This window comes from Dipodomys merriami, unplaced genomic scaffold (genome assembly GCF_024711535.1).
Source record: "Dipodomys merriami isolate MVZ:Mamm:240054 unplaced genomic scaffold, mDipMer1.0.p SCAF_41, whole genome shotgun sequence".
In the NCBI taxonomy this organism is placed as follows: Eukaryota; Metazoa; Chordata; class Mammalia; order Rodentia; family Heteromyidae; genus Dipodomys; species Dipodomys merriami.
This window is the reverse complement of record NW_027205715.1, coordinates 12,305,395-12,327,486: the sequence shown is the minus strand read 5'-3', so window position 1 is coordinate 12,327,486 and position 22,092 is coordinate 12,305,395. Positions and strand designations below refer to the sequence as shown.

The following is a 22,092-nucleotide window of genomic DNA, read 5'->3' as shown; positions in this document are numbered from 1 at the left end:
AGGCAGGGTGTTCTTGCTTTAAAAAAATAAACTGGCCAGGTGCCAGTGTCTCACACCTGTAATCCTAGCTACTTAGGAAGCTGAGATCTGAGTGTCGCAGTTTGAAGCCAGCGCAGGCAGGGAAGTCCATAAGACTTTTTTTTTTTTAATTTAATTTAATTTTATTTGTGAACATACTGTACAGAGGAGTTACAATTACGTGGGCAGGATAATGCGTACATTTCTTACCAAGCATTGCAGCCTCCTCCTTTGGTTACCCTTCACATCCCTTCCCAGCCTCCCCCCTCCCCTCCAATCCCAATCCTTCTCCTTCCCCCCTTTCCCTCCCCTCCCCTCCCCCCCCCCCCCCCCGCACCGACGTTGTAAAGCTAGTTTTGGACATGACAACTTGTACTTCTCATTGTTGCAACAGGTCCACCTGTATCCTTAAACAACTGGTTTTTCCCCATCTCCTCCACAAGTTATACTGACATCAAATATAGTGAAAGCAGGGGTTATACTGTGGGGGAGGGACATATAAAGCAACAAAGAGATAATCTTATAAATGCGTTAGAAACACATGCATGAAAGAAAAAAACATTAAAATACACATCTAAGGGTTCATTTTCCTGACATCACATTATCTGACCTTTTCCGCTTGACTCATACATATACTAGATATTACAAATAAGGGAAACCATGGGACCTATGTTTCTTTGGGCCTGGCTCATAAGACTCTTATCTCCAATAAATTACTCAGCTCAAGGACAGCACCCAGGCCTTGAGTTCAAGCCCTACAACTGACATACACACACACACACACACACACACACACACACACACACACACACACACACACACACACACACACACACACACACACACACACACTGAAGATTATTAAAATCTTAAATAACATTACAAGAATTTTAAATAGTTGAATATAGATGAATCAGTCATCATTCTCTCTCTTAATGGGCTGCCTCTGTATTTTACCTCATTTTCAAATTCCAATGTGATAGGTCACAAGAGTAACATCATAGGAATTGCAAAACTTAAAATGGAATCGTTCTATTTACACTTCTCACATAGCCTGGATGACAGATGTACACTATGACATGCAGCTTCTTATTAGTTGAGTGGCGAGGGGATATCATCAACTTTTTGTCCAGATTGGTCACAAACTAGCATCCTCTTGATCTTTGCCTCCTAAACAGCTAAGATTCAAATGTGAGCCACCACATCCAGTTAAAATTTTTATTTTATTTTTTGCCAGTCCTGGGGTTTGAACTCAGGCCTGGGCTCTGTCCCTGAGCTTCTTTTGCTCAAGGCTAGCACTCGACCACTTGAACCACAGCGCCACTTCTGGCTTTTTCTGTTTGTGTGGTACTGAGGAATTGAACCCAAGGCTTCATGCATGCTACGCAAGCACTCTACCAATAAGCCATATTCCCAGCCCTAGTTAAAATTTTCATCACTAATCACTAGAAGAGATGAAGCTATTTTCTTATACATTATCAAACAAGATCTGCTGGAATTAAGCACAATATTAGAAAATAGGATTCTAATGCTAGCATTTAAACAGTGTATTACTTGCTTAAGTGTATGTGCTTTCTGTACAGTTATGTGTGATTCTGGGTGGAGAAAGTAAAAGCTAGCTGCCTCAGGTCACCAAGGAGATTTTTTTTCACACTAGAAGAATGGGGGAGGGGGGGCGGGCAGTCAGCATATCCCTTGAGTGGTTAGCTGAGTCAGGCTTTTCGACACACAGTGTAGCTCTGTGCTTTCAAGAGGATTAGATAACAAGAACTTGGCAGAAATCTTAAGGCTTTCAGTCACCGCCAATGGCAGAGACATGCTTTTTGAATATTTGAAGAACTCTACCAATTACATATACCAAGTGGGGAAAAATAAAGACATCCTAAGTAAGTAATCTTGAAATTATAGTGATCTGAAAAGAATTCTAGTGATCTACTTAGAAGAAGCATCTATGATCTGATGCTACACACACACACTCTCTCTCTCTCTCTCTCTCTCTCTCTCTCTCTTGAGGATCACCTTATTAAAAGAGCAGCAAGCTGCACCTGAGTTTATGGTAATACAGCCCATATTGCTGTCTAATTAGCTAAATGGCTAAAATATTGTACACTGACATCTGTTTCTAATTACATGAGATTTGGGAATGATGAAAAGTTAACAGTATTCTGCTTTAGACTTATGCTACGACCTCCAGAGCTGCCATAGGACCTTAACCTGAACACCTGGCTGGATAACAATACCATTACAACCCATGTATGGCTTTTGGTTCAATTCAGAATGCACAATATAGCTCAGGGTTCTTTCACTCTCCCCCCACAGCTAAAGATTATCCTCAAAATAGTTAAACACCAATGTCTATAAACTGTTTTAAATGCCTGGATACTGAAGCTCTCTCCCAGTTTTTCCCTCCTATTCCCACCCACAAGTTGTACAGTTCATTTTCAAGAGAGTCTAGTGAGTATGACTGCGGTCTACTTATATAATTTTAAAAGCACTAAAAGCTTTTTAGTGCACTTAGAGCCCATGGCTGTAAATATACATATTTGGGTGAACTCATCATTTTATCTTGTAAACACTGCCCTCATAAATCATTGCTTTCTTCATCTCTTAATATCTTTTTAATCCTTCCGGTATACTTTTTAATGAGTTCTAGTGAAATTAAGTGGGTGACAAAAAATGTGAGGTGCTATTACTCTGCCTGTATTCACAAGCAAGTTTGTTTCTAGGTTATCTAAGGGTAGAAGATGTGGCTTTGCATTCTGCACAGGAATGTATTATGCTGATATCACTGCTAAAGTATTCTCTCAAGAGATTCATCACAAACTACTCCTTCAAACCAGGAATCTAACAGATGGCCACCCAAAACAGTGGGAATTGCTTTGCCTTCAATAAAAAGACTTACAAGCGAGGCATGGTGGCTCACGCCTGTAATCCTAGCTACTCAGGAGGCTGAGATCTGAGGATTGCAGTTCAAAGCCAGCCTGGGCAGGTAAGGTCATGAGAAGTTCATGGGAAGTGGTGCTGTGGCTCAAATTGTAGAGTGCTCGCCTTGAGCTGAAGAGCTGAGGGACAATGCCCAAGCCCAGAGTTCAAGCCCCACAACTGAAAAAAGAAAAAAAAAAAAAGCCTTTTACATCTTCAATTTGTAGGTGACTTTTGGTTCAAGTCTACTGGCCTTTTAGGAATTTGAATAGACTATAGTCCATGACTTGATATGAACCTTGAAAATATTCAGTTTCTCTTATTTCATTATGTTATGGTTTTTAAGACAAAGTGTTTCAAAGTAACCCAGTCTGGCCTTAAACTTGCAGTCCTTCTGGTTAGCTTCTCAAATGCTGGGATTACAGACATGTACCACCCCACCCAGCCCACTTCTTCATTTATTATTACTATTATTATTATTGACAGTACTGGTGGGGTTAATCCCAGGATTTGTGCTTGCCAGGCAAGTGCTCTATCACGTGAGCCAAACCTCTAACCTTTTTGCTTTACATTATTTTTCGGATCAGATCCCATGCTTTTTGCCCAGGACAGGCCTTGGGTCCCATCCTCCTACCTATGCCTCCTTTGTAAATGGGACTACAGGAATGCTTTTTCACAACTAGTTTACTGAATTGGAGTCTTGCTTTTTGCTAGGGCAGATCCTCCCAATCTCTGAGTCTCAAGTATCCGGGATTCCAGGTGCACTCCATCACATCTGGCATCTACCTCTTCATTTTAAAGTTACGTAGCACACTTACTAATTTACTAATTTACCATGTACAAGGAACTGTTTTAGGCACTTAACTTGGGCGGGGAATGTGGCTTAGTGGTAGTGCTTGCCTTGCATGCATGAAGCCCTGGGTTCGATTCCCTAGTACCACATAAACAGAAAAGGCTGGAAATGATGCTGTAGCTCAAGTGGTAGAACACTAGCCTTGCTCAGGAACAGTGCCCAGACCCTGAGTTCAAGCCCCAGGACTGGCACAAAAAAAAAAGTTAAAAAAAACTCAACTCTACAATTAATAACTAATGATATTCTAGACAAATGAAAGCAAAAACATAAATGTTAGCTGGGCGCTGGCGGCTCATGCCTGTAATCCTAGCTACTCTGGAGGCTGAGATATGAGGATCACAGTTCAAAGCCAACCAGGGCAGGAAAGTCCATGAGACTCTTATCTCCAACAAACTACTCCGAAAAAGCTGGAAGTAGAGCTGTGGCTCAAGTGTCAGAGTGCCAGCCTTGAGCATGAAGAAACTCAGGAACAGTGTCCAGACCCTGAGGTTCAAGCCCCAGGACCAGCACAGAAAAAACAAAAAACATTATAAATGTCTTTAAGCAGATTTATTCATATATTACAAAACTAGAAACAACCTAATTTTTTTCAATGGATAAATGGGTGAATGCAACCAGGTATAGAACACCATTCTGCATAATAACGGAATGAACTACTAACACACTCAGCAATGTGTCTGGATTTCAAATGTTTTGAGCAAGTGTGTGTGTGTGTGTGTGTGTGTGTGTGTGTGTGTGTGTGTGTGTGTGTGTGTGTGTGTGTGTGTGTGTGTGTGTGTGTGTGTGTGTGTGTGTGTAAAAGTAGAAGGGTGAGGACAGAAGCAGGAAGACCAGTTGGCAGGTTCAGAGGGGAGGTAATGGCAACTGCACCAGGGTACTTGGAGTGCAGGTGCTAAGAATGGCCAGACTCTATGACTTTATTGCCAATGGAACTATTTAGGTGGCCTGACACACTGGGTAACGGGGGTAGCGAAAAGAGAAGAGTTAAGGATGATTTTAGGATTTTGTCCTTGCAATAGGAAGGGTAGAGTTGCCTCTGACAGGTTTAGGAAGAAAGATTGGGAACTTGAGACACACATTAGACAATCAAGTCTGGCAGGCAGCTAGACACATGACTCTGTAGTCCAGGAAATGGGTCTGGGCTGGAGACAGCAATTTGGGTGCTACTAGCATAGGGTTGATATTTAAAGCCATGAAACTGGATCAGATCACTGTCTCAGATAAGGTCCCAGTAGAGAACAGATGGTTCAGGACTTAATAAGGGCCAATCTATAAAGATGGGGGCAAGGAGCAGGGAAACCTTACTAGAAAAAGTGTGGTACACTTCAGAACTATGAACAAAAGGGTTGCTTCCACAACCAGGCTTGGAAATTGGAGAGGAGGAAAATACTACCAGACTCAGAAAACAAAAGACTTGGAGAGACTGATTTGAGAGAAGCAGAGACATTTAGCCAAATACTTCAACCTCATTCTCCTCCTCTTCCCTCCAGTGATCCTGTTGGGTTCTTCACCGGTTACGCCCACCAAAACCCAAGGGCCATGGGAGCCTGCGGAAGCCTGTGAGGTAGCCTTCTGGGGCAGAGAGCAGCAGAGGAACAGGAATGGAACTAGGAGGCAAATGAAAGCCTTCAGAACAGTCACCAAGTATGTGAGCGTAGATGAGGAAAAGGATACTCTTTACAAGGGGAGAGAAGAGGAGAGAAGGGGAGGGAAAGGGAGAAAAGGGGAAGGAAGAGGAACAGGGAGAAGGGGAGGAGACAAAAACATTAAAGAGACTCACAAGAGATGTGTCCATAGAAATACTGGCACAAAATGAATAGCAGGTTTACCCAAAGCAGAAAAGGTCTGTCTTGACCTGACTAACCTTGACTTGATGCCTCTTTCTCTTAGCCATTCGGAAACACTCTCCTCCTGTCTCTATGACAAGTACGTTCCCCCAAGGCTCTGATTTTAGCCCTTTTTTCTTTCTCACTTATCTTCTCCTACCTGCCAAATCTGAATGCTAGATCTTTGGACTGATCTATATATCTAGAGCCATTATCTCTTGTTGGCCCCAATTCCTACAGCTGGGTGCTGTCCTGATTCTTTCAACATATCCAAATGTAAATTAATCTTCATTATCCTTAATCCCATCAATCTGTTCTCCCTGTTTCAGTTATTAAGATTAGCATTAGCATCTTTGTAGCTGCCCAGGACCTAACCTGGGTAGTGGTGTGGTAAGTGTGGTATAAAGTACAATTACTTTGCCTGGATGGCTTATTCTCATGCTCATTCAAGATATGAGAACTGCTTTACTAAGGACTCTGTGAGCTACTCCCTAGTCACATGTAATCAAGTGCCAGACCATCTCTTTCCAGCACCAAGATTGTGATCTAACCTACTCGCTTCCATTGCAGTATAGATTACCCAAACTATTAAAATACTTGATTGCTCCCCCTGCCTCTCAATTGTGGTAAAATATACACTACATTAAAATGACTATTTTAACCTCTTTTGGGGGGAATGTGTGTTTGTGGCACTGGGGATTGATTCCAGCATCTTGAATTTGTTAGGCAAGCTCTATATCAAGTGGGAGTGTTTTTTTTTTTGTTGTTGTTGTTGTTTTTTTGGTCCAGTCGTGGGGCCTGAACTCTGGGCCTGGGCCCTGTCCCTCAGCTCTTCAGCTCAAGGCAAGCACTCTACCACTTGAGCCACAGCGCCACTTCTGGTTTTCTGGTAGTTTACTGGAGGTAAGAGTCTCATGGACTTTCCTGCTGGGGCTGGCTTTGAACTGTGATCCTCAGATCTCAGCCTCCTGAGTAGCTAGGATTACAGGCATGAGCCAACGGCACCTGGCTTAATCCTACTCTTAACACACACAAAAAAGAACATTTTGCCATGTTATAGAAACCCTTTCTAAGAATCATGTAAAAGGGGCTGGGAAGGTGGCTCAGTGGTAGAGCGCTTGCCTTGCATGCATGAGGCCCTGGGTTCAATTCCTCAGCACCACAAAAACAAAAAGAAAAAAACCAGAAAAGGCGCTGTGGCTCAAGTGGTAGAGTGCTAGACTTGAGCTGAAGAGCTGAGGGACAGCGCCCAGGCCCAGAGTTCAGGCCCCACGACCGAACCCCCCCCCCAAAAAAAAGAATCATGTAAAAATACAAAATTCCAGGAGGAGGGATTAGGGGAGGGGAGGAAAAGAGGGAGAAAAATGAGGGAGGAGATAACGTTAGACAAGAAATGTACTCACAGGCTAGGAATGTGTCTTGCATGTGTTTTGCATGCATGAGGCCCTGGGTTCGATTCCTCAGCACCACATAAACAGAAAAAGCTGGAAGTGGCGCTGTGGCTCAAGTGGTAGAGCACTAACCTTGAACTGAAGAGCTGAGGGACAGCGCCCAGGCTGAGTTCAAGCCCTACAACTGACAAAATCAAGGGAAAAAAAAAAAAAAACTACCAGCAAAAAGAGAGCAGGAGCCGGGCGCTGGTGGCTCACGCCTGTAATCCTAGCTACTCAGGAGGCTGAGATCTGAGGATCGCGGTTCAAAGCCAGCCCGGGCAGGAGAGACCGTGAGACTCCTATCTCCAATAAACCACCAGAAAACCGGAAGTGGCGCTGTAGCTCAAGTGGTAGAGCGCTCGCCTTGAGCTGAAGAGCTGAGGGACAGCGCTCAGGCCCAGAGTTCAAGCCCCACGACCGACAAAAAAAAAAAAAAAAAAAAAAAAAAAAAAGAGAGCAGGAGATGTGGTTCAAGTAGTAGTATGGTAGCCCAGGGAGCAAATAAACTAAGTAAGCACATGACCTCACACAATTTGAATCATATCTCTTGCTGGGCTACCATTTCCAGAGCCCTACCTCCCTTCCCATTATTGCCTTATCATTTAGCTGTGAATACTGTTCCTTTCTTCTTGCCGGGCATCTGGGAGAGAAAATGCAGGCAAGCCAAGCATATTCTCAGAAGCTGTATGTATGCTTCTAAGATGTGATTTCAATATCTTGTGGTTTTAGACAAGTAACTGTGACTTGTGCAAGTACTGGGATTTTCAATTCAGTTTTTATCCATCCTTCATTTTCCATTTCAATCAAAGTCCTGTCTAAATCAATAAAAGTAGCAAAAATATCCTTTCTGAAGATCTCAAATTGCTACTGGTCTGACAAGGAGAATTTAGGTTTTCTTCCAAACCTCTGAGCCAATGGTGGAATAAGTCCAAATAAATCACAAGTAAGTTAGCTCTGAAATTTGTCCCCAGTAATCAGAATTTCAGAATTTAAAAATTATGGCCTTCTGTAATGAATTTAAGCAAACTGGCAAAACAAGATACTATTTCATTCTCAACTGAATTTTAACATGGATATCTATTATATTGATACAAGAGTATTAGCTTTCACAATTTTCTATTTATACACAAACAGAAAAATAAGCTAGACCGAAATAATTTAGGACTGTATAATTTCTCCTTGGGACTTCTTTAACTATTCATTTCAAATGGTTAAGCAGTTGTAGGATATTTATAAAGTAAACATTTCTCAAATGAATTTAAGAAGTGTTTTCCTTTTTTTTTTTTTTTTCCTGGTCCTGAGCCTTGAACTCTGGGCCTGCATGCTGTTCCCAAGCTCTTTTTGGTCAAGGGTAGCATGCTACCACTTGAGCTACAGCACCACTTCTAGCTTTTTCTGTGATTAATTGGAGGTAAGAGTCTCACAGACTCTCCTGCTGGGGCTGGCTTCAAAATAAGATCCCTAGGGGCTGAAAAGGTGGCTCAGTGGTATAGTGTTTGCCTTGCATGCATGAGGCCCTGGGTTCGATTCCTCAGTACCACATAAACAGAAAAAGCCAGAAGTGGCGCTGTGGCTCAAGTGGTAGAGCACTAGCCTTGAGCTGAAGAGCTGAGGGACAGCGCCCAGCCCAGAGTTCAGGCCCCATGACCAAAAAAACAAAAACAAAATAAGATCCCTAGATCTCAGCCTCCTGAGCAGCTAGCTAGGACTATAGGCATGAGCTACTAATACCTGGCTAAGAAGCATTTTTCTTAGTCTGTTCAAAGTGCAATAGAATGTGAAAAATGTTCCTTTTTTTTAAAGAATAAAATGTTTTGAACATTTTGGATTTGCACTTTTGATTTGGGGGAGGGGGATGCCTATTCTGAGACTTGAACTCAGGACTTGGGCGCTGTCCCTGAGCTTTTTTGCTTAAGACTAGTACCCTACCACTCGAGCCACAGCTCCATTTCCAGCTTTTTGGTTAATTGGAAATAAGAGTCTCAGGGACTTTCCTGCCTGGGCTGGCTTCAAACTGTGATCTTCAGATCGCTGTCTCTTGAATAGCTAGAATTACAGGTGTGAGCCACAGGCATCTGAAACTTTAAAATATGTTTGTAAGAAAAATAGCTACCAGCAAGTTTGTCTGTGGAAACTGACATACCCTAAATATATTTGTCTAAAATCCTTTATAAAATTCTTTAAAAACAGTATACCAGGCATAACCAAGTTAAATATTTTTTCTTTTCTTTCAGTATTAAGACATTTATTTTCTATGCCAGATCTGTTTTTGTAGTCAATCTTATTATTTGTTTTTTTTCTGAAAAATAGTGCTTTATGTAAAACAAGGTTCCAATTCATTTCATATCTTTCTTTCTTCAAACCATACAAAGCAGATAAAACTGTTCACAACACCAGTAGAAAAATTGTCTTGTTTTTTTTTTTGAGACAGAAAGTGATTATGTAAGCAAAGGTTGGCCTTGAACTCCAGATACTCCTGCCTCAGTTTTCCAAGTGTTGGGATTATAGGTATGTATCACTATATTCAACTTAAAGACTTTTACTTCAGTTTCATTAAATCAGAAGCCTTAAGATAGTATGTACAAAACAGTTTGGCTAGGAATAATTTATATTGCATCTGCTAAAATTGTAAAGTACAGCTTGTTGTTTAGAAAAACATGAACTCTACCTTATTTCCAAAACCTAATAAAATAAATGACTCATATACTATAAAACTGAGAGTATCAGAGTTACTGTTAAGGATAAAGGAAAACATAGTTTTAAGAATTTAAAACTTCAGGGGGCTGGGAAGGTGGCTCAGTGGTAGAGCACTTGCCTTGCATGCTCGAGGCCCTGGGTTCGATTCCTCAGCACCACATAAGCAAAAAGAAAAAAAAAAGCCGGAAGTGGCACTGTGGCTCAAGTGGTAGAGTGCTAGCCTTGAGCTGAAGAGCTGAGGGACAGCACCCAGGCCCAGAGTTCAGGCCCCACGACCGGACACACACACAAAAAAAAAGAATTTAAAAGTTCATTTTACACATCAGCATAGTCATAAAGAGCTAAAAAGTATGTCATTTTTGTTAATAGCAGTTATATTTTTATGGGTACAGTTGCAGGGACTTCTTTAAAAATTAGACATTATGGAAATGTGACTTTGTAGTAGAGTGCTTGCCTAGCATGCATGAAGCCCTGGGTTCGATTCCTCAGTACCACATAAACAGAAAAAGCCAGAAGTGGTGCTGTGGCTCAAATGGTAGAGTGCTATCCTTGATCAAAAGAAGCTCAGGGCCAGTGCCCAGGCCCTGAGTTCAAGCCCCGAGACTGGCAAAAAATAAAAAAGAAAGTAAACATTACTATAATGCTTCAGCTTTTTAAAGTAATAAGCATATGTTTTATAATAAATTATAATAGTCTGGGGGGTATTAGAGATTGAAATCAGGGCTTCAAGCTCACTAGCGACATTCTACCACTTGAGTCACACCTCTGGTCTCTCTAGTTCTCCACCTCCCTCCCTCCCTCACTCTCCCTCTCCCTCTCTCTTTCTCTCTCTTTTGCCAATCCTCTACCACTAAGCCACATTCCTAGCCCCACACCTGTAGTTCTAAACTTAGCTTTTAACTATAGCCCATCAAATAATAATAATAATAATAATAATTCATCAGCCAGGTGCTGGTGGCTCATGTCTGTAATCCTAGCTACTTCAAGGAGGCTGAGATCTGAGAATCACAATTCAAAGCACAGGAAGCTTAAGCCTGTAATCCTAGTTACTCATGAGACTGAGCTCTGAGCCATCTCAGACAGCTGGAGTAGAGTGCCCAGCTGTGAGTTCAAGCTCCAGTTCCAGCAAAACAAAAACCTTAAGACTAAGGATGTGGCTCAGTGGTAGATCAATTGTCCAGTCTGCATAAAGTTGTGGACTGGATCCCTAGCAAAATTTAAAAAACAAAACAAAATATAGCTAGTTCAAGGTCACCCTAGGCTGCATAGTGAGACTCTGCTGCCAAATTAAATACAAACATAACAACAAAAATTTCAGTAATTGTTCTACAGTAAGGATTTTTGAAAATGTCAACAAACAAGCTGGCTGTAAACTGGGCACAGTTAGCTGATAGCTATAATCCTATAATCTCAGAAAGCTGAGATCTGAGGATCTAGGTTCAAAGCCAGTTTAGGCAGTAAAACCTGTGAGATGCTTCAATCAACTAGCAAAAAGCTGGGAGTAGAGGTATGATACAAGTGGTAGATCCTTGAGCAAAAAAGGTAAGGGGTAGTACGTAGGCCTTGAATTCAGGCCTTAGTAACAGCACAAAAACAAAACAAGCTGGGTGCCAGTGGTTCATACCTGCACTCCTAGCTACTTAGGAGGCTGAGATCTGACTATCCTGGTTGGAAGCTAGCCCAGGCAGGAAAATCCTCAAGACTCTTACCTGCAATTAACCACCAGAAAACGGGAAGTGGTGCTGTGGCTCAAGCAGTAGAGTGCTAACTTTGAGCAAAAAAAAACTCAGGGACAGAGCCCATGGCTGAGTTCAAGCCCCCAAGACTGACCAAAAAAAAAAAAGAAGGCAAAAAAGAGCTGGGGGCATGACTCAAGCCACAAGAGGGCATGAGTTCAAACCGTAATACTACCCCTCCAGAAAAAGAAAAAGGGTAAGCCTTATTTTGAGAATATTGGATTACATTCTTTTTCATTTAGGTTTTGGTGGTGGTGAGACTTAAACTCAGGGTCTGGGTATTGTACCTGACCTTTTTTGCTAAAGGTTAGCACTCTACCACTTTGAGCCACAGTTCCACTTCCAGTTTTTGGGTGGTTAATTGGAGATAAGAGTCTCACTGACTTTCCCTGCCTGGGCTGGTTTCAAACTGCAATCCTCAGATCTAAGCCTCCTGAGTAGCTGTTAGAAGTATAGGCATTAGCGACCAGCATCTGGCTACATTCTTTTTTAAGTAAAAAAAAGTTCTCAGCTCATAAATCTAATTCATAAGCTTTTATCTATTCCTGGCATAAATAATAGGAAACAGTTTTATGGTTTTGTTCTTGTTTTCTGAAACAGGGTGTCACTATGTAGTCCAGGATGGATTTCAACTTTCAATCCTCCTGCATCAGTATTCCCACTTCCCATGCTGGGATTACAGATGTGTACTCTTAAGCTTGGAAGTTGAGGCAGAGCAATGGTTAGTTCAAGGCCAGCATGGACTAAATAGCAAAAAATTCTGCCTGGAAAATCAAACCCTATACCCAAGAAAAACCCAAAACATACTATACTGTTCACTCCTTTTCAACAACAAGATCTATTTAACAAAGCATGTGGAATATTTAAATTGTGTGATAAGCAAATTTTGAAGTCCAGCTTGTTGAGGGAAAAAGGACATATTTTCCTCAAATAGGCCAACTAATAAAGCAGAAATTATAAGGCAAAACATAATAAATACTACAGAGCTATAAATAACTTGTTATGAATAATTGAATGTAACAGCAAATCAAATTAAATAACTGAAGAATCGATATATATATAATTACTTAATGAAATGGTTTTCTACTAAAATATTCTAGTATTTGGAGCACAAGGAAATCCATGCCTATAGTTTTTTGTTTTTGTTTTTTTTTTCTGCTAAGTGGTTTTGTCCGGCGTTTGCTGGATAAACCGGATGGTTTGTTTTAGATCAGCACCTTGAGTGATAAACTATAGACGGAAGCACATTATTAACCCAGCACAATAGTTGTGTTCCAGGGGTCAGCAAGCACTCCATCCTGAACAGCCACCACTATGGAGTAAGAACGCCATCCAAGTTTCCATATCTTTAAACATACTGTATTTTTTTAAAATTGTACAAAGGAACTGCTATTTAGTAACAGCCAGGCCTTTATTGTCATTAGAGATTTTCTGACCAAACTGGCAAAATTAACTCTGTTCAAGAAGAGAAAAGACAAAGATGTGTTCATGTTCCTTCCTTCTTCATTCTTACATAACTCATGACTAAGGAATTCCAGGATCAGATAGGGCTAGTTTCTGATGAGCTCAGTAACCTTTATCAAGTTACCTAGTTTTCAAATCTTCAATTTCTCCAATTTTCAGAGTACAGATTAGATAGCAAACTGTTATAGCAATTAGGAAATTCAAATAAAGCATTTGGATGCTCTGCAAATGCCACTGTGGATGTTTCAGCCATCTTCGTCAACAAGCCCTGTGCTTGGCACAGATAACCAATATTTTCAAATATAAGTTAGCCACGTGTGGTGGTAGACACTCATAATCCAAGCATTTGGAAAGCAGAAGCAGGAGAACTGAAAACTAAAAGCCAACCTGGGCTACATTGAGATTATCTCTAAAAAATTCTTAAGGAAGAATGATAAATGAAAAAAAAATTTTTTAACTGTATGCCAGTGGTTCACATCTATAAATCTTAGCACTCAGGAAGCAGAGACCCAGATGATCCAGGTTCATAGACAGCTGGACAGAAAACTCTGAGACTCCATCTCCAAAATAACAAGCAAAAAAGCTAGGTGTTTTTGGTAGAAGGCCAACTAAGCAAGTAAGCTGAATAAGGATGAGACCCTGAGTTCCAACCTTGGTACTGGCCAAAAAACAAAAAGAACAACAAGAACAACAACAAAACCAGCCCTGAAATTCCAGGTACTCCAGAGGCTAAAGCCATGGGGATGGCAAGTTAGAGGCCAGCTGGACAATATAGAGAGATTCTGTTCTGCTTCAAAACAAAATAGAACAACCTCTCAAATTACTTGTACAAGTATACATTTGCAAACGCATGTCAATATCTATTAGCTTAAGCAAACAGGAAAGCAAAAAATAAGGAATTTCTGCTTTATATTACATCAAAAAGAAATTTAACCAACTATTCATTGTTGATGCTACCTATTACATGTTTATATATTATTTATATATAGCTATATATTTTAAATAGCTATGTATTATATATATATAATAGTGCTATATACAAACATTCTTGTTAAATAATATTAAGCTGCCAGGCACTCGTGGCTCATGCCTATAATCCTAGTACTCAGGAGTAGATATGAGGATCAAAGTTCGAAGCCAGCCTGGGCAGGAAACTCCATGAGACTCTTATCTCCAATAAACTACTCAAAAAAGCCAGTAGAGCTGTGGCTAAAGTGGTAGAGTGTGCTTACCTTGAGCACAAGAAGCTCAGAGATGGCGCCTAGGCCCAGAGTTCAGGCCTAGGACTGGCAAAAAATAAATAAATATAAGCAAATAAATAATATTAAGCTGCTGGGTGCCAGTGGCTCACACCAGTAATCCCCTATTGAGGTGGCTGAGATCTGAGGACTGGGGTGTGAAGTGTGCCCAGGCAGGAAAAATCCCTGAGACTCTTATCTCCAACTAACCATCAGAAAACTGAAAAGTGACCCTGTTATTCTAAGTGGTAGAATATTAGCCTTAAGCAAAAAGAGCTCAGGGACAGTGCCTAGGCCCTGAGTTCAAGCCCCGAGACTGATTAAAAAAAAAAAAAAAATCAACCTAATTCTCTACTGGGGTGTGTGTGTGTGTGTGTGTGTGTGTGTGTGTGTGTGTGTGTGTGTGTGTGTGTGTGTGTGTGTGTGTGTGTGTGTGTGTGTGTGTGTGTGTGTGTGTGTGTGTGTGTGTGTGTGTGTGTGTGTGTGTGTGTGTGTGTGTGTGTGTGTGTGTACCTAATTCTCTACAGGTGTGTGTGTGTGTGTGTGTGTGTGTGTGTGTGTGTGTGTAAAGAGAGAAAGAAAGATGGGGTCTTGCTTTATATAGCCCAGGCTAGCCTCAAATTTACTATATGCCTAGACTGGTCTTGAACTCATACACTACCACACCTGGTTTTGTAGAAACTATGAATATGTAGAAATTTGCCCTTGAAAAATGACAGCCAAATTGTGGTTAGCTTCCTATAATTAGTAAGAATGATTATCCTGATTATATTTATCTTCATGCAAGTTAACTCCTCTTCTTAGAGATTATTCTAGGAAAAGAAAAAGCTTCACCACTGTAGCACACACATATGAATTAAACATCTATACTCAACAGATTCTCAGATGTTGGCCTCCAAGTCACAAGTGAGCCACTAGTGCTAGGCTGGAATGTATATTTTAAGAGAATTTGGTTAAAGAAAGGACAAGACACATATCTCAGCCATCCAACACATCACAACCTTGTTCAGAGACACTGACATAGATAATCTAGTACAAGTGTTCTATGTGCATTCCTAAACTGTCAAGGTATATCAAATTTGGTCCTAGCCTTAATCTACAAATCCAAGTAAAACAACCAAATAATACATCACTGAATTTCTTGGAATAAATAATTTCCTCTTTTTTTTTTTTTTTTACTTCCACAATACATTCAGCCTAACAGTCAAACTAGCAATTTGAATTAGACAGAAAGGCAGTATGATGCCAAGAAAGCTGTGGTAAACTAGAGAGTGGAAAAATACTTGCCTAGGCCACAGACCATCCATTGGGATGGAGTACAAAAGGGGCCGAGGTTGCAAATTTCCATATGTTGGCAGGTCATCTGAAAATATCTTCCTTCAATTTAAGACCAAATGCTCTTCAGTGTTTTAGGTTTCTCCAATTAAATCCACAGTTGTTCATTTAGGTTGTGGGAATTAATTCAAGATCTTTTCTTTTTACAGAGCACAATGAATGAATCACCTTTGTCCCTAACAAGAAATTGGTGACTGAAGATGTTTAAATCCATGCTAAGAAAGGCCTGAGGTGCTCCATGTAAAGGACTATACCAAAATCTCACTTAGAAATTACTGTCCTAACATGATTTTCTTTGGGCAAGCTATGAATTTCCTTATACGGAAAGATCTGATGAACATGGTAGGTGATAGCTGGTGTTCCTAGTGACCTATGGAAGCGGCTGCAGCTTAGCAACTTCCATACTTGAAGCAAAGGCCACGTCTTCACCAGTCTCTTGCTTGTAAGACAGTATTTAGGGGAGACTCTTCAATAGTAGACTCCTACTACAATTTAACAGGAGAAGGAAAAGGATATAGAAAGTTTTCAATGAGAAAGAGGAGACAAATATCTAAAGGTTTTTAGAAATTCCACCAGTGGGGCTGGGAAGGTGGCTCAGTGGTAGAGTGCTTGCCTTGCATGCATGAGGCCTGGGTTTGTTTCCTCAGCACCACATAAGCAGAAAAAGCCAGAAAAGAAGTGGTGCTTGTGGCTCAAGTTGTAGAGCGCTAGCCTTGAGCTGAAGAGCTGAGGGACAGCGTCCAGGCCCAGAGTTCAGGCCCCACGACTGACCAAAAAAAAAAAAAAAATTCCACCAGTGCATAAAATTCATGACCTGTACTTAGTTTAAACAGTAACAATCTTACCAATTTCCACTGTAAATGCATAAAAGGTAGGAATGTGTTAAAAAAAAAATGCCACCTAACCAACAGGATGTTAGTAGTTGCTCCTGCTTTCTCTGTAAGTCTTGACATGGAAGTTTGGAAGAATAAGAACAATAAGAAAGCCTGCCTGCCAAAGAGAAGCCAGAGAGGGACAGACTGTGCCTTAAACAATAATGATTGTAAAGAAGCTTGCCTGGTCATGGTTAAATCTGCTATGCTGGTCAGAGGCAGCAGTAGAACTGGGAATGACAAGGTGCAGCTATAAACATCATCAAGTAATAGCCAAAATCACAGGGAGCAGATGAACTAACCTAAATACCAGGTTTTCACCAGAGAGATGAATCAGGGCCCTACCAGCTACTGAACTGCTCCTATGCTAGTTAGCACCAGTTTCTCCCGACCTGCAGCCTGACATTCTGTTTTGTTTTGTTTTGTTTGGGGAGGGGGGGGGGGGTCGTCCAGTCGTGGGGCCTGAACTCTGGGCCTGGGCGCTGTCCCTCAGCTCTTCAGCTCAAGGCTAGTGCTCTACCACTTGAGCCTCAGCACCACTTCCGGCTTTTTTCTTTTTGCTTATGTGGTGCTAAGGAATCGAACCCAGGGCCTCATGCATGCAAGGCAAGCTCTCTACTTCTGAGCCACCTTCCCAGCCCCCAGACTGACATTCTGAAGTGATTTTTCCACCCAGGTATGAAGTATAGAAAGGGAAGGGACTTAACATTTTTGAATACCTATTATATGCTAGGAATTTTACATAAAACATTTATGTAACCTTTGTGCTCACTTAAATAAATAAGAAACTGAAGATTCTAGTTATTTTCCTTACCTCACATAGAATCCGTAGGCCTGTCTGGCTCAAAGCCAGTGCTATTTCTACAACATAACACAGTCACTGGCAGAGATCGGGTTGCTCCTATCTTGCTCCAGTGCATTTTCTTACCTTAGAAGCTAGACAACCTTGGCCTGTTCTGATCATCTTACTTTAGTGACCTATGATTAGTGGATTTTTTTTTTCTTCTCTTGAACTATAATAGGCCATTGATTCCTTAGCTCTTGCCTTGACTGGATCTCTCAGTCTGTGCCTACATTGGCCCATGACAGCTGCCCAGCTTTACTCCTATCAGTGAGAAGGAATTGTTGGGACAGTTACCTTGGAAAAGGCAAGGAAAACAGTGGACAAAATGAGCATTTGTAAGTGGCAGAATTCCACAGGATCAGTAACTCTACCATTCTCACCAGTGGAAAGAATGAGGAGAGTTCACAATAGTAGGTATTTCAAAAAATAATTTAACTTGAGGGTAATAGTAGGTATTTCAAAAAATAACTTGAGGGTAGAGATGGGAAAATAGGAGAGAACAATGGAAGGGAAGATGCATTATATTCATGACCTGACTTATGGAACTGAAACCTTTATATGCAACTATAATAATAAAAATAATTTTAAAAAGCCTTCAGAATTTTTTGTTGTTTTGCCTTTTCCTTCTCATATTTTGCTCGAGCAAATATTAAAATTCATCTTTCTCTGAATGAACACACAGAATAAGGCAATCCACCCTCTACCCACAGCCAGAGGCTGTGATTTTAGAGAAATCTAAAAGGAAATATTTTACAAAAGTTATCTGCAAGCTGGGTGCCAGTGGCTCACGCCTGTAATCCTAGCTACTCAGGAGGCTGAGATCTGAGGATCATGGTTCAAAGCCAGCCCGGGCAGGAACTTCCATGAGACTCTTATCTCCAATAAAAACCACTAGAAAGCTGGAGGTGGCATTGTGGCTCAAGTGGTAGAGCTCGCCTTGAGCTGAAGAGTGCAGGGACAGCGCTCAAGCCCAGAGTTCACGCCCCACGACCGACAAAAAAAAAAGTTATCTGCAGGGGCTGGGAAGGTGGCTCAGTGGTAAAGTGTTTGCCTTGCATTCATGAGGCCCTGGGTTCGATTCCTGAGCACCATATAAGCAGAAAAAGCCGGAAGAGGCACTGTGGCTCAAGTGGTAGAGCACTAGCCTTGAGCTGAAAAGCTGAGGGACAGTGCCCAGGTCCAGAGTTCAGGCCCACAACCAACCAAAAAAAAAAAAAAAAAAAAAGTGATCTGCAAAACTGATCATGCTTATATAAATAATTAATAAGACTGCTCATAGCCAGGTGCTGGTGACTCACGCCTATAACCCTAGCTACTCAGGAGGCTGAGATCTGAAGACTGCAGTTGGAAGCAAACCAAGGCAAGAAAGTTTGTGAGACTTTTATCTCCAATAAACTCCTCAGAAAAAGCTGGAAATGATGCTGTGGCTCAAATGGTAGAGCACTAACTAGCCTTGAATAAAAGAAGCTCAGGGATAATGCCTAGGCCCAAGGTCAAGCCTTAAGACCATTCAAATAAAAAAAAAAAAAGATTGCTCACAGATATTTTACCCAACTCAAGATCATTAGTTTCCAAATATGTCTTAAATAATTGTTCAGGTTTTTTTTCTAACAATCCAAGCATAATTGCTCAGATGCCTCTTCTTTTACTGTTTGCTTATGTTTCTGAAGTTTGTTGTTGACAATAAGTATACAGTGACAGGATTAACATTCCTTTCAGCTGTACTCTGTATCTAAACCTAGTTAATACCCAGAGATTTAGCAACAATTCCCTACCCCTAGCTTTAAAATGCTTGCCTTTCATAAAGAATTCTGAATTTCTTCATATGGATAAAATTAATATTTTGCTATACAGTATTAAAGGATTTTAAGTCCATACCACTCTAGTCCTTTTAGTTTACCATGTTTCTCTTTGATGTTCAACAACACATCGACAACTCACAAAGATGTTAGCACACTGCTTTAAGTAAAGCACTACTTTTTAAAGTTTTACAAATTCTAAGACTACAGACTTATGATTCAGTGCATTAACTCTAATTTTTAGTGTTAATGAAGAGTCCTTCTAGTTTTTTGACATTAATACCATTATAGTGACAACACTATGTAAGATCAATCAAAATTCGAAAGCATACGCACATGGAATGCTATATTGTTTTAGCCTTGAGCTGAAGAGCTGAGGGACAGTGCCCAGGCCCAGAATTCAAGCCCCACAATTGACAAAAAAGGGAAAAGAGACTTGGACACAGAATGTCTAAAGAGCTATTCACACATGGAAAGTGGTGAGGTATGCTGGTGATCACAGCTCTTGAGAAACTGAGGTAGAAGGATCCTGAGTTTGAGGCCAACCTGGGCCACACAGTGAGATCCAGTCTCATATGAACAAAGAAAAACTGACTACACAATATAAAATAATACAAAAATGGCTAACGTAAAAAAAGTACAGGGATTAGAAGTATGGCCGATGAGTGAAACTGTCAGATACCGAGTTCAACACAATAAAAATAGCACAATGCCTAACATAAGCAAAGATGTGGAGGAACTGGAACTCACCTATGTTTTGTTAAAAGGTTAAATGGCACAGGACCACTCTCTAAAAAATTGTTCAGCATTTTCTTACAAAATTAAACACACATCTATTCTATAATCCAGCAATTCCTTCAAGTATTCACCCAAGAGAAATGAGAAACATAAAAATAATTTCCCCTTTCTCACAATTTTTCACACTAGATAGAGGAAGGAATTACTTGGCATCTAAGATATGAACTTTGGCCATTCTCAAAATCCTTTAAGAATGGGCTGGGAAGGTGGCCCAGTGGTAGAGTGCTTGACTTGCATGCATGAGGCCCTGGGTTTGATTCCTCAGCACCACATAAGCAAAAAGCCGGAAGTGGTGCTGTGGCTCAAGTGGTAGAGCGCTAGCCTTGAGCTGAAGAGCTGAGGGACAGTGCCCAGACCCAGAGTTCAGGCCCCACAACAAAAAAAAAAAAATCCTTTAAGATTACAAATCTTCATTGTAAGAGTCTCACTCACCCTCATTTATTGAAGAACAATAAAAAATTTCAAGTTACACAGTTACAAGTGACAAAATTAATTGCTTAGATGAATAAGATTGCTTTAATACTTTGTGTTAATCCAAAGATTAGCTGCCAATTATAATAAAACCTCCAAGAACAAAAACTTTATTTATCTTCAACATAATATCTTTTATCTAGCACCTCTGTGAAGCTTTATCAAAATAATAAATGAAGTTTCCAAAAAGGTGTTGCAGAAAGAATTCCATTTGAATCAAAAAAATTATATCTAAGATAGTTTTAGAGTTAACAATCTTTTCATGGAAGTGGCGCTGTGGCTCAAGTGGTAGAGCGCTAGCCTTGAACTGAAAAGCTGAGGGACTGTGCCTAGGCCCAGAGTTCAAGCCCCATGACCAACAAAATAAAAATAAGTTAATTAATTTAGCTGGACGCCAGTGGCTCACGCCTGTAATCCTAGCTATTCAGGAGGCTGAGATCTGAAGATATAGGTTCAAAGCCAGCCTGGGCAGGAAAGTTCGTGAGACTCTTATCTCCAATAAACCGCTAGAAAACTCAAAGTGTTGCTGTGGCTCAAGCGGTAGAGTGCTCACCTTGAGCTGAAGAGCACAAGGACAGTGCCCAAGCCCAGAGTTCAAGCCCCACGACCGACAAAAAAAAAAATTTCTTTTTTAAAATCTTTTCATGCCAGGTGCCGGTGGCTCACGCCTGTAATCCTAGCTTTACATACTTATTTTTAATAAGTATGTAAGACTTGCAATGTTGCATTTCCCCCCACCCCAAGGTTACACAGTGTTAAAAGCTATCTGGAATATTTTGCTATATTTCTTTTTCGTCAAGAAAAATCAAGCAATTTCTATAACTACATTTAGAGAATTAGGGACACCTTAAGAATCTCAGGCTGGAAGCTGGGAATGTGGCTAAGTGGTAGAGTGCTTGCCTAGCATGCATGAAGCCCCAGGTTCAATTCCTCAGTACCACATAAACAAAAAAGCCAGAAGTAGCGCTGTGGCTCAAGTGGTAAGAGTACTAGCCTTGAGGGGAAAAAAAAAAAGCTCAAGGACAGTGCCCAGGCCCTGAGTTCAAGCCCCAGGACTGGCAAAAAAAAAAAAAAAAAAAAAAAAAGAGACTCTTAGGCCAGGTGCAGGTAGCTCATGCCTGTAATCCTAGCTACTCAGGAGGCCAAGAGCTGAGTATCTAGGTTTGAAGCCAGCCCCAGCAGCAAAGTCCAAGAGACTCTTATCTCTACTTAATCACAGAAAAAGCTGAAAGTGGCACTGTATCTCAAGTGGTAGAGCACTAGCCTTGAGCACAAAGAAGCTCAGGGACAGCGCCCAGGCCTGGAGTTCAAGCCCCAGGACCATGAGACTCTTATCTCCAATTAACTACCAGAAAGCTGGATGTGGACCTGTGGCTCAAAGTGGTAGAGTGCTAGCCCCGGCCCTGAGTTCAAACTCCACAACCAACAACCAAAAAAAAAAGAATGATGCTGGAGATGTAGCTCAGGGTTTTATGCTTAGTACATGCAAGGTCTTGAGTCCAATTGCTAGCACCAAAATAAATAAATATAAAGCTATCTAATTATGGCTTACAATACTTGCCAGATCAGGTTGGCAGCATTTACAATTATTTCTTCACATTACCTTGTGATTACTATTATTATTCTGTATCCTAAACTAAAATGCACAACTTTAAAAAGCAATTACACTGTAACTAGGCAAAATAGATCAATAAAAATATCTCTGGTAAGCATGTTTTTCAGAGATTTACTTCAGCCTTCAATTTTTTTTATGTGTGTATAATTTATATTTTCCCAGAGCCAGCTT

At 40.8% G+C, this 22,092-nt stretch overlaps 1 protein-coding gene across 1 annotated transcript in view; it reads right to left on the bottom strand.

Annotated features, from left to right (window-relative positions):
• The window catches only part of LOC138807050 (beta-2-syntrophin), a 77,735-nt gene that overhangs the window by 34,546 nt on the left and 21,097 nt on the right, over positions 1–22,092 (bottom strand). The gene's annotated exons all lie outside the window — the stretch shown is intronic.